Below are 12,620 nucleotides of genomic sequence, written 5' to 3'. Positions count from 1 at the left end.
AAAATTACAGCTATCAGGTAGCAATGAAAATAATTTCATGGTTAGAGCTCACCGCAATATGGGAACTGAATTAAAGGGTCACAGCATTAGGAAGGGCGAGGACCACTGTTGTATGGGAAGCGTTCCTCAGAGCCTTGGTTCGAGTTTTTAAGTTTGATTCTCTACTATTCCATGGGGAATCCATCCTTCCTTCTGCCAACATTCCTTTGCAGTAAGCATTTTCCCCAGCTCACCATCGCTGCTGGATGAAGATGGATGGGTCTGCATTTGGCATTCTAATTATATTCAAGAATAATGACCAGGAAGATCGTGGGGAAGAGATGATAATTTATCGCTCACATTACTTCCCCCCTAACTAAGAAGTATTCAGAAGGGAACTGTCAAATCCTCCCAGAATTCACCTGGAACACTTGGAAAAATAGAAGACAAGGTGAAAACAAGGAGGGAGCTCCCGTCCCTTCCCACAGAATTGGGACAGGAAGCTGCAGATATTCCCAAACATTTTGACTTCCCATCCAGGGAACAACATTAGCCATCAGAAAAGGAACTGGTGGTCTTATACATTACAAGCCTGTGCTAGGTGTATGTTGCTTTCCAAATCAGCTTTGCAAGGTAGATGGAGTTATACCAATTAGGCAGAAGGAACAAATGGAAATCCAGAGCGTTACTTTCCCAGAGCCACAGATCAGATGCATGATGGGACAGGAGTCTGAACTCAAGTATGACTCTAAATCCAGGTGATTACTTTTGTGTACCTCAGTCAATTACATGACACTGGGAGCTGTAACTGGAGCATCATGGTCCCTGAGGCCATCTTGCCAGAGTTCCCAGGCCTTTGAATAGCAGGAAGTAAATTCAGTGTCTTGTATGTCTTGTCAGTTCCAGCCAGAATCTGCATATGGAGAGGTTATGGTGTTCTATTGGCAGGAGACTGAGGCTAGCCCACTGATACTCATGTGTTGTGGCTCACATGCCTGAAAACTGTGGTCTCCTAGGCTAATCAGTGTTCTCTTGTCACTCTGAGCTAGATTGACTGGTAGATTCATTGCCTTCTCCATCACCCCCCTGTCTACTGTTTGGTGGGTGGAAAGAACAGATGGCTTTGATGGCATAGGAAGTGAAACTGATCACACAGAGAGGTATGTTGAGCAAAGCACTTCGCAGTGTTACTCATGAGCAAACTGTGTGCAGAATATCCCTATCATGGGTGGAATGAAACACAAATGGGTGTGACCTGCACAACACAGCACAAACAGAACAGGAAGACAGGGAGAAAATTAACCCTTCATCGAACCTCATCCTGTGTCCACTCTCAATATCTCAAAAATATGCAAGCATATGTGATACATCTGACAATGACAGCATCTATCTCTCACTGTACTTTATGGGGTAGATGTGGTCCACTGCTCTGTAGATGAAGAAACAGGACCCTCCAAGTCAGCTCATCCCACCGAGATCCACAGTGAGTTTGTACCAACTAAGTTGACTGGTATCTGATCTCTATATTTCCATACTACCTCACAATGCAAAAACTGGACATGCAATTATGTTAACAATAACCTAGTTCTTGCTGAAAATAATCAAATAGAAATGCAAGGGCAGATTAGCTACTCAAGTGTCCACTAAGTGTGGTTGTAAATTGGGGATCCAAGGGGAGTTGTATGTGATAGATCAAACTGTGATTCTGTAAGGTCCACTATCATCTGGTTATTTGAGTACTCATTTTAACACACATTGATTGAGTACCTATGTTGTGTGATTGACATTGTCTAGGGAGAAGAAACAAATGCATATTTACCTCAGATAGGGCATTGAGGACAGACCAATAAAATGCCTTTACCCAAGTCCAGTTTAGTGAACCCATGTTTATTGGTATTACAGGAAAGCAGGTGACTCAAAGGCAGCTGCATCACTGAAGAAAACCACCCAGCACAGGTGATAGCTCACAAGTCCTGCATCCCTGGAGCAGCTGCACAACCTGTATGCAGTCAAAGAATCTCTCCAGCAGTGGGTATTGCTTACATGTCCTTGGGAAGGCACCCTATGGATCCTGTAAGTTTCTAGAACATTCTCAGACTTGTTTGATTACTTCCAGAGACATCTTTCATTTACTTCCTGAGTTTTAAAGGGCCCACCCTCCAGACAGAAATTTCAATTTAGAGAACACAGCTGCACAGTAACCTATTATGTGTCACAGTTGAGCACAGGGACAGAGTGGTAAATATGTCAGCCAAGAAAGAAAATAAGAATGGACTAAACAACTTTATGATAATAAGATTCTGGGAGGGAGTAATGAAGATTCCTTTACATAAGGGGGTCAGGAGAGCTTTGTGGGAGGGGGAAACCAAGGCCAAGGTGAGGAAGAAGCAGTCATGCACAGATGAAAGGACAACTGAGAGGAACAGAAAGAAGACTTCTTTCAATGGAGGGTATGACTCCAAGATGAAGGGGGCTTACAGATGTCAGGAGAGGCAGGCAGCACCAGGCTGTGTTCAGAAGTCTGAATCTTATTCTAGATGTCCTGGAAGTCTCTCAAAAAAACAAAAATCAAAACCAACCAACCAAACAAACAAACAAAAAACCTGTTGGCTGTGCTCCTCGCCCCATGTTTTTCAGATAATTCCACTGCATTCTGCTTTTGCATGTTTAAAAAGAAAGGATTGTAACCCCACAAATTACCTAGGTCTTCATGGACCATGGCTGCATCCAACACACATCTGTCCATTTGCATCTGGGCAAGCATGTGAATTCTCTGTGGCAGTCGGTAGCCAGCATCACCGGGAAACTGCCAGGCTGTGGATTAGAAGGCTCCTGTTTCTCACAGGTCCAAGAGGTATTTAAGTGTAAGGCTATAGACCCCAGGCTGCCTCTCTGACTCTACAGAGGTCAGCTCCCATAAGGTCCCAAACTCACAAATACACCTGGTGAATTCTGAGTGACATGCCAAATGTGATTCAGCTTCTGCCACTGTGACCACAAGATGGTTGACTTGTAAACGGGAACATTTATGGTTTCAGAGCCTTTGTCCCATAGTTTTGAGCCTGTGGAAAGGCAGAGCACCAATGGCAGGATGTGCACAGCGGAGCAAAGTGGCTTACATTATGGTGACCATAAAGTAAAAAGAGAGAGAAGAGTGCTAAGATCCTATTATCTCTTTCAAGGGCACACTGTCACGACAAATTCCACAAGCTATACTTCCAGAAGGTTCTACAATATCCTAATAGCACCACAGGCTAGCCACCAAACCATTAAACACATGGATCCTTGTGGTCACTTAAGATCTAAACCCTAACAACCAGCACACATCACACAACTACCTCCCACAAATGCCTCTCCCTTCAGCGATTGGGAGGCGTGGGCTTCTGAGTCTGCAGTTGTGGTATAAACTAGGTTTGGACTCAGATTGATGAATAATTTAGAATCCTATCTTTGCTTCAGGGAGTGAACTTCTTTGAGTCTAGTTCCCTCATCTATATCTGGTGGCAAAGGAAAAAAAAAATGTTTCCATAGAATTTTGGTGGGATTAAAAAAACAAACAAACAAAACCAAAAACGTGATGAGTCCTTTCATGGATGAAACGCATAAAAAAGCATATTTTTTAAAAACGGAAATAGCAAACCTTGCCACTTAAAAGTAGAATTAACACCACCAGGGAATCTCACTGAGCTCCGTGTCCCCTGCCTATCTCTGAGGCCTGAGAGAAGAGGAAGGGATATGAGCACATCCCAACTGAGAGCGCTGCTTCAAAATACAAATATCTTGAGCATTAAGAAAAATATGAGGTTCGAATATCAAAATCAGCTAAACTTGGGAGATAAGAAAATGTATATGAAATTTAGAGTTTTGTTTTATGCATACAAGGGGAATAATTAACTAATCTCAAAACATGTAAATTAGGGCTTAGAAGCATTTTCAAAACAGTACATCTAACTCTAGTTACATATGCAGAATTTGCTACATTATAATAATTAGGGCCTTTTTTTTTACAAAAGATTTATTTATTTTGAATAGAAGTATTAAATATTATACTAATTACTGGTTATTTTACTTTGTACCCAGGGAAAAAAGAAATGAATATTCATTAGCTCCTTAAGCTACCGGTCCTCAACTGACTAGACAGATTCGACATTACCAAGAAGCTGTGGGTGGATGGAAAATACTCTCTGGAAAACGAGGCTGGCGATACAAATCACAGCCCAATCTATCCTGCTAATGTGTACCTGCTGTAACCCCAAGTGAATTCTCTTGGCTTTACACTGCTCAGAGCTCCCAGCTGGGCAGCCAATAAAGAAGAATCATTGTTAAATTGATAACAAGGCAACATTTTCCCTGCAGTCTATATAACCCAGTGATCTTGAACAAGCCTTACAATTTTAAACATGATTTCATAGGGCTAAAACCAACACACCCATCTTACTCACTGAGAAGCGGTTTCCACGTACATTCAATCATTTCAGCCCTACTGTAAGGATGAGGTCCATCCTAAATGGCCCAAGCCAGAGATTTTAATTTATGGCTATTTTTGCCATAGCCCAATAGATACTTTTTTCTCCCCTGTCTTCTCTCTAGTAGAAGGAAAAACTAATTAGGTAACATATTTTACAAGACATCTGTCTTGTTGACTTCCAACCCTTGTTCTGTTTAGAAGACCACTGCCTAAGATGGTGAACTGCTTGATTTTTTTACTTTTTAGTTTGTTAGGTTTTGTGAACCAGTTTAGTGCTTGAACAAGTCACAGTCAGGGGAGGGGAGAGGCCATTGGCTCTGGGGAGAGTCTGCTGGCTCTTGGGAGAAGCTGGGCCTTGCAGAGGGGCCATGGGCTTCCCTTGTGCTAGGGCTTATGGGGCTAAGAAGCAGCTGTAGTTAGGGGCACCTCTTCTGGGCAGAAGGTGCAAATCATGAGAATCCCGGTTAGGCAAAGGTGACTAAGACGCATGAGCCCTGGGCTGAGCCATGGGCTTTGTCTATGAGTAGGGGCAATGTGCTCAAAGCCTCTAGGAAGCCAAGAAGTGCACACAACGTTTTAATTGAAAGCAAAAATTCCTCAGTCTTTTCTTACCCAGAAAAAAAGAGGATGTGACGTCATAGGGGTTGCAAGTCACTGGTGATTAGAAAGAAAAGATTCACTCAACAGACAATAGCAAGCGTGAACGCTGTGTGGGGGTTCCCAAGTCAGCCGTCTTTCCAGAGCCTGGGAGTGTCTTAAAGATTGAACAGCCAGCCACTTTTAATCCCAGCACTCAGGAAGCAGAGATAGGCAGATCTCTGAGTTTGAAGCCAGCCTGGTTTACAGATCAAGTTCCAAGACAGCCAGGGCTACACAGAGAAATCCTATCTTGAAACAAACAAACAATAACCGAAGTCAACTACAGGTACAGTAGACTGGTTTGCGAAGTAATTCCTACACTGATGTTTGAGGAGAGTTCTGAGGGGTACTGTGCTAGGTGCTCACATGTAGTCTCTGTTTAGTGCATTCTAAAAGTAAGTATCTAGAGGTGGGGATGCAGTTCTGTGGATAGAGCACTTGCCTAGCATACATAAAAACCTGAGTTGGAACCCCCAGCATCACATACCCAGCACACTCCAGGCATTGGTGTACATACCAGTAACCCCAGAACTCAGGAGGTGGAGGTAGGATGGCCAGAAATTCAAGACACTCCTAAGCTCTACAAGTATATGAGTTTGAGGCTAGCCTAGGATATGTAAAAATCCAGGTCAATCATTTACCAAAAGTTGTCGTGGTACAACTTAAGATACACTCCTTCACTCCTTCCAAAGTACACTACACAAGAAATTACAGTGATGTGAGTCAGACGTGGGCTATTTCCATAAAGATCCCATGGGCCAAGCCAAGATAAAGTCTTCCTTCAAAGCAATCAAGGGTGTTCCTCCCACTAACAGGGATCTCTTGTTTAAATGTAGGTTCCTCAAGATTTCTTGAACAGTCTTAGCTGTGAGGGGGAATCCAGGAAATATAGCTGTTTTTAACTGACTTACACCTGGTGAAGAGAGAGGGTTAAAAGGAAAATTATCCAACTCATTGAGCTCCCTAATTTATTTAGGTCTTTCTAGTGAGAGGCCCTTTGCATAAGAGATATCACATGAGACAGATCAACATCGGGGATGGGATGTCTCCATTGATGTCACTGAACCATTGTCCAACATTTTATCTTCATTTTCTGCTCTGATAGATGCTGGCGAGACCCCTTGATTGGTTGTGAGAGCCACAGATTTCCCAAAGCCAAATGGAAGTATCTTTAGAGATATTGTAGAAATCAATGAGCCATGTGGCTTGTTCTGTGAACTTTCCCCCAGCTTCCCTAGAGCTTCTTTCGGGTCAATCTTTATCAATGTGTCTATTTCCCAGCACCTTATTGTCACATTAAATTTTGTTAGTTACAAAAGTAATGGGTAAATTTGCATTTAAAATTCAAATGCATAAAATGTAGAAAGAAGTGAAAATTTCTCTTTTTCTCTATTAATCACTGCCAACATCAGGATGCATTTTTCCCAAATTGTGTTTTATGAATTATATGTACTGTATAGCAGTACATCAAGAGTGGGGCTGCCCACTAGGCACCAAGATGGCCAGATGGAGTAAGAACTTGGTCGCTCTTTGAATTGTATGGGCCTGCTGGCAGCATGATACATAACTTCAGATCCAGTGAAGTCTGCCTACTGTCTGCTCAAAAGGCTCAAAATAACCTCTGAGACCACAGCATAACTCTCTGTCCTTTGGGGACAACCGGATTACCATAAACCAGAACTCCTCACCCATAGTGGCCTTAGAACAAAAACTCTAGTCTCTCGGGAGACACTGAGCACATTGGAACAAAGCTTGGGCCCTGCATTCACCTCTGAAACCACTTGCTAGAGTCCTGGTTGCAGGAGCCTTCTGATCTTGCAGAAGTTGGAGGCTTGGTCAGTCAAATAAGAAGGTGGCAGGTCAACTGCAGTAGTTTGAATGAGAATGGCTCCCATAGATTCATATACCTGAATACTTGGTCAGCAGCTGATAGAAATGCTTGGAAATGATAGGCATGACCTTGTTGGAGGGGGTGTGTCACTAGAAGCAGCCTTTGAAGTTTCAAAGGACTCCTGTGATCGCCAGTACTCTCTCTTTGCCTCAATATTATAGATCAAGATGTGAGTTCTCAGCTGTCCATTTACTCTATTGTCATGGACTATATATAACCCTCTGAACCTGTCAGCCAAATTGAACACTTTTGGTCATGATACATTATCACCATCATAGAAAAGTTGGTACCAGGGGAAAGGGGCATTGCTTGACAGGCCTGACTGACCATGATGGTTTTCTGTTTGTTTGTTTGGAATGTAGAAGACTTTGGTTTAGGAAAGTGGTTGACTGCTGTAAGCAAAATATAATGGGCCATTCCAGCAGGAGCATGGAAAACAACAGTGCTGAGAGCTCTGGATTGCGGAGCAGCTCAGGAGATTTTAGAGAACAGTGTCGGCAACTGGGCTAGAGACCATTCTTGTGATGTTTTAGCAAAGAATATGGCTGCTCATTTTTGTCCTTGTCCTAAGACTCTGCCTAAGGCTAAATTGAAGAGTTTGGGACTAATTTTGTTGACAGGGGAAATTCCAATACAGCCTAATATTGACTCTGTTGTGTAGTTATTAGTTATTAGTTATTCCCATGTACATCTACAATGAAAAAGGGCAAAGAGGGCAAAAAAAAAATCAGTTTAAGGATAAAAAGTGCAATTGTGAATCAAGAATGCTATACCCTGCAACACTATCTTCCCAAAATAGATGGAGAAGCCATAGTATTGCAAGACAAAGACAAAGTAAGAGAATTCGTGACAACCAAGAAAACATGGCAGAAAGTTCTTAGTGAAAGTTCATAGTTAGGGTTTCTATTGCTATGATGAAACAGCATGGCCAAAAGCAACTAGGGAAGGAAGGGTTTATTTTGCTTATGTTTGCACATCACTATACATCATCAAAGGAAGTCAGGACAGGAACTCAAGCAGGGCAGGAACCCAGGGGCAGGAGCTGATATAGAGGCCATGAGGAAGTACTGCTTGCTGGCTTTTTCTCCATGGCTTGCTCAGCTTCCTTTCTTATAGCATCCAGGACCACTCTACCTGGGGTGGCACTACTCACAATGGGCTGGGCTTCCCCCATCAATAACTAACTATGAAAATGCCCCTACAGGCTTGCCTACAGCCCAATGTTATGAAGTGAATTCTCAATTGAGGTTCCCTCTTCTCAGATGACTCTAACTTGTGTCAAGTTGAAAGCTATCCAACACAAGGGAAGAAGATGAAAAATAGCATTCTTAATGTATATTCATAAAAGTGCACACTTTATCAGAGCTACAGATAAATAAACTAGACTTGAGAAAGAAGTACATCAAAATATTGTAGTTTTACATATTAAATTTATGATACTATTAAAGTCCCATAATTTTCTTTTTTAAAGTTTACTCTGCCCTGACTCCTGATCTACATAACATTTTAAAAGCTACAAAATGTCCCATTGATTAAATTTCCTATGATTAATTGATGAATACTTTGTACATAAGAATTCTATTATCATGTAAGTTTTCAAGGTGACTAGATATAAGACTACATGAAAATCAAAGACATCAGCACACATTATCAACTTAAAAAAGTCATCTCAAAAATACAAATTCATAGTCCAAAGTGTACAAGAAAAATATGAAAGGAAATCTGTAAACTTTATCTTACTAATATAAAGACAAGACAGACCTATACCTTATTTTTAGGCAAAAAACCTAAATATTGTGAATTCATTGCAATGGTTTTCTATAGGAGAGATTTTTCCTAAGGAGATGCAGCATACACATTATCACTTTGGAGGCAGTGAGACCTGGGAGGATGGAGCTGATATGTAGATGGACTGAAGTCTCAAACAGTAGCTAACTTTATTCAGAGCATCAGACAATTTATACTCTGAGGGTTAAGAAAGGTCACCTGAGTAAAGTTCTCATGAGTTCAAGCTGTCTACAATCACAAGGATAAGCCATACATGGCAAAAACATATTTTTCCATAAAAGCATCTAAAGGATAGTTTAAACATTTAATTGAACAATAGCAGCAAGTAATAATGAGGAATCTGAAGTAAGCTCACTCCCTATCTGCTAAAATATGAAAACACATTCCAAGAACAATTCTGTGTTTTGAAGAAACTGAGATCACAATATGCTTGTCTTGGTTTCTTGGAGTGTTCTTGGAAGCACTGAGAATTCTCCTCACATGACTCCATTCTTGGACCACGCCCTCTCTACCACTCCCCATCCTCCACCCCATGTCTGCTCACTCCAGACAGGGAACCCATGACAGACCAAAGTAATGACTTCACTAAAGTACAACTTAGTGAACTATTGAGTTTTTACTGGGGTTACTAACAGAAGTATGGGTAAGGTATCACTTAGCGATGACTCAAAAAAGCAGCTACATCACACACGCACGCACACGCTCACACACACACACAAACACACACACACACACACACACACACACACACCAAAAATTGACAAGGATTTGGCAAAGCTGCAGCCCCTGGAGCTCTCTGCATAGCTTGCAGGCAGCTACTCAGGTTTGAGATCTCCTTGAACTGTTTAAATGGCCAGAGTCTCCCCCAACCCTGCATCCCCAGCAGTTGTTTGCTCCTTCTATCAAATTAGGAAAGAGCCTTCGAGAATCTTCCACATTTCCACTTTTCCCAGATGCATTAATTTTGTTGACCTTCTTAGTCTTATAAGTCATCCCCTCTTCCCTGGAGAGAATGTCTCCATTTGCAGGAAAATGCCCTACCATATAGTAAATCTTCATTTCACCTTGACTAGATTCAGAATCTCATAGGAGCTGGCAGCATGCCTTTGGGCCTGTGTCAGTGAGGTAAGCATGTTAAGGTGTTAAGGTGAAGGTCTGAATGTAGGTGGCCTCATCTCATGAGCATGTCAACCTGCTGTCGCTATAGAGGTCTTGTTTAGGCAGCCATGTTGTTGAGATGTTGTGGGTGCAGCTTCCCTCTTGTATATAGAAAACACAATGACACAGGAGATGTCCTGGTTCTCTGGTTCTTACACTCTTTCTGCCTCTTCTTCCTCAATATAGCCTGAACCTTGGGTACAGGGGTTTAAGTTCTATCAACTGGGGGTGGGTACACCATGTCTCTGCTTTTAATAAAAATATTTATTTCATTTCCCTATAATATAATTTCTGGTGTTTTGGGCTTCAACTTTTTTCATCATTTTAATGATTTAACCACCTGCTTATGTTGCTTTCTTCATCTCCTGTCATTTACTGGGTGGATTTTGACTGTGACTATTACAATTTCTCTTAACTTGGCACTTTCAGTCTCTCATTATTCTTTTTATTTGTTTCCCTAAGTGTATAGAGTGAATTCTTGAATTTTCAAAGTCCAAAACAGCTTAGTATTTTTTTTTTAAACTACATCCTACAATAGAGGAGACCTTGGAACACTTCACTTATTAAACTTTTTGCTGCTGAGTTGTCACCTAAACCTCATTCCTTATGACTCTGGTGTATGAAAAACAACTTCCAGGGTTTCTTTTAGGTTCAAATTATCAGCTTATTTTTTACCTGAAAATATTTTCGTTTCCGTCTCATCTTCCTCTTAAAGGACATTTTGGTTGGCTGTAGAAGTCTAGATCGTCAGCCGTTTGGGGGGGTCCCTCAAAGTCTGTGCTTGCTTTCTTCCCCTTTAGCTTTCTCTTAAGAGAGGACGAATGCCTTTAAAATTCAGGGATCCTCGAACCAGAAGCATTAAAGAATGATGGTGTTTGTAATTAATGGATTGAGAATATCTTATCATTTATTATATGTGGGAAGCCACTTCATAAGCACATCGCCATTACAAGATGGCGATGACATCTGGCTTGCCGTTGGCATAAAAACGCCTTGTGCGCGTGTGCCTGTAAATCCCAACGATCTGTGGCGGAGTGCCTTTGGTCACGTCAAATGGCCTGATCGTCTCACAGCCTATTATGAGTCGCCACGTCTGAGGCGGGCATAGAGCTCTATATAAGGGAAGGGTTTTGAGATAGTCGGGGTCCTCCTCAACTGAAGCTTGTGATCTCGCTCTCAAGATACATTAAAGCTTGTACTGCAGAAGGATCCTGTGTGTGCCGCGTTGTTCCTGCTGGCGGGAGATAGCGCGGGACAATTATATAATAATCTGTAGTAGATATTTGGGTTGTCTCGTGCTGTGGAAATTCTTAGTTGAATATATAGATGAGTATGAATAAAGTATTAAGATTCATCTCTGCAATTTATTTTCAAGAATACATCATACTCTCTACATAGTTTGCAAAAAACATTTACCCCTATTTGATCAATTATTTTCCTGGCCTCTAATTAAATCTGGACATGCTGTTTCATAGTGAAATAATGTCACTTCCCATCTCCTCCCTGAAGTTGGGAAATCACTTGGCTGTCTGCGTAGGTCAAGGTGACCATGACAACTCCAAGGAAATGAGTTCTGATGGTTCAGAATGACTGCCTTTGGGGAAAATTCCAGAGTTGTGCTTAAGTTGGAGGGAAACTGAGCAGAAGCACCCAGGGCGAACCATCAGGTTCTGATGTTTGGGCATTACACTTTGCACAGTGCGTTCCATACAGCTAGGAGATCTAATTTTAAAAACACATTATTTCTATGCTTTTCTTTGTAGATGCAATTAGCATTCTTATGAGTGGAACCAGCAAATGCTAAATTCTTAAACGACTAATGACTTCCCCGGGCTTCTGATCCTTTGCTATGCACAAGCTCTGAAATACAAAAATACCCTGATGTGTGCTCATCGGTTCCCAATCCCAATGCTTTTCCACTACTGAAAAGAGCTTCTGGAGTGGGGAGCCAGCCTTTGGGATTCACTTCTGTTACTGCAACAGATACCCTGGCCATGAAAACAAATTTGGAAGATACAGGGTTTATTTGGCTCACAATTCCAGGTTATATCACTGAGGAGAGTCATGCAAGTGGGATAGAAATCATGAACAATAAATGCTACTTGCTTGCTGGCAGGCAGGTTTATGCTCAGCTACCTTTCTGATACAATTTAAGACCACCTGCCTAAGGAATGCAGCTTCCCACAGTGGACTGATCCCTTCATAATCAAGACAAGCTCCCATAGGCCTGCCCACAAGCCTGTCTGACATAGGCAAATTCCTTGTGATTCTCTTCCCAAATGATTCTAGGTATCAAGTTGACAGTTACACAGGACAATACTTATAGGAACCTTGAAAACTTTCCAAGAAATATTTCATATTATTTGTAGATACTTGAACTTACCTAACAACAGAACAAAATGTGGACAATGAAGATACATTCGAGTTCTGGGATGGTGGATACCTCTAGAAATGAGAATCGGTTGTAAGTGTCATTGAACTATTTTTATCATGTTTGATTTTCAACTATAAAGCAGACATAACTAATGATAGGCTTTTCATGACTACTTTGGAGTCTGTTATTTTACTTATTTCTAACTTATTTTATAAATATAAATAAATTATTTACATATATGAAGAACAAAGGGTTTCAACATTTTAAAACAAATATAAGGTCTTCATGCCATCTTTGTTTTTGCTTTTTTTGGTTTGGTTTGG

The sequence above is a fragment of the Mastomys coucha genome, unplaced genomic scaffold (genome assembly GCF_008632895.1).
Source record: "Mastomys coucha isolate ucsf_1 unplaced genomic scaffold, UCSF_Mcou_1 pScaffold23, whole genome shotgun sequence".
Classification (NCBI taxonomy): domain Eukaryota; kingdom Metazoa; phylum Chordata; class Mammalia; order Rodentia; family Muridae; genus Mastomys; species Mastomys coucha.
This window is presented reverse-complemented; position numbering follows the sequence as displayed.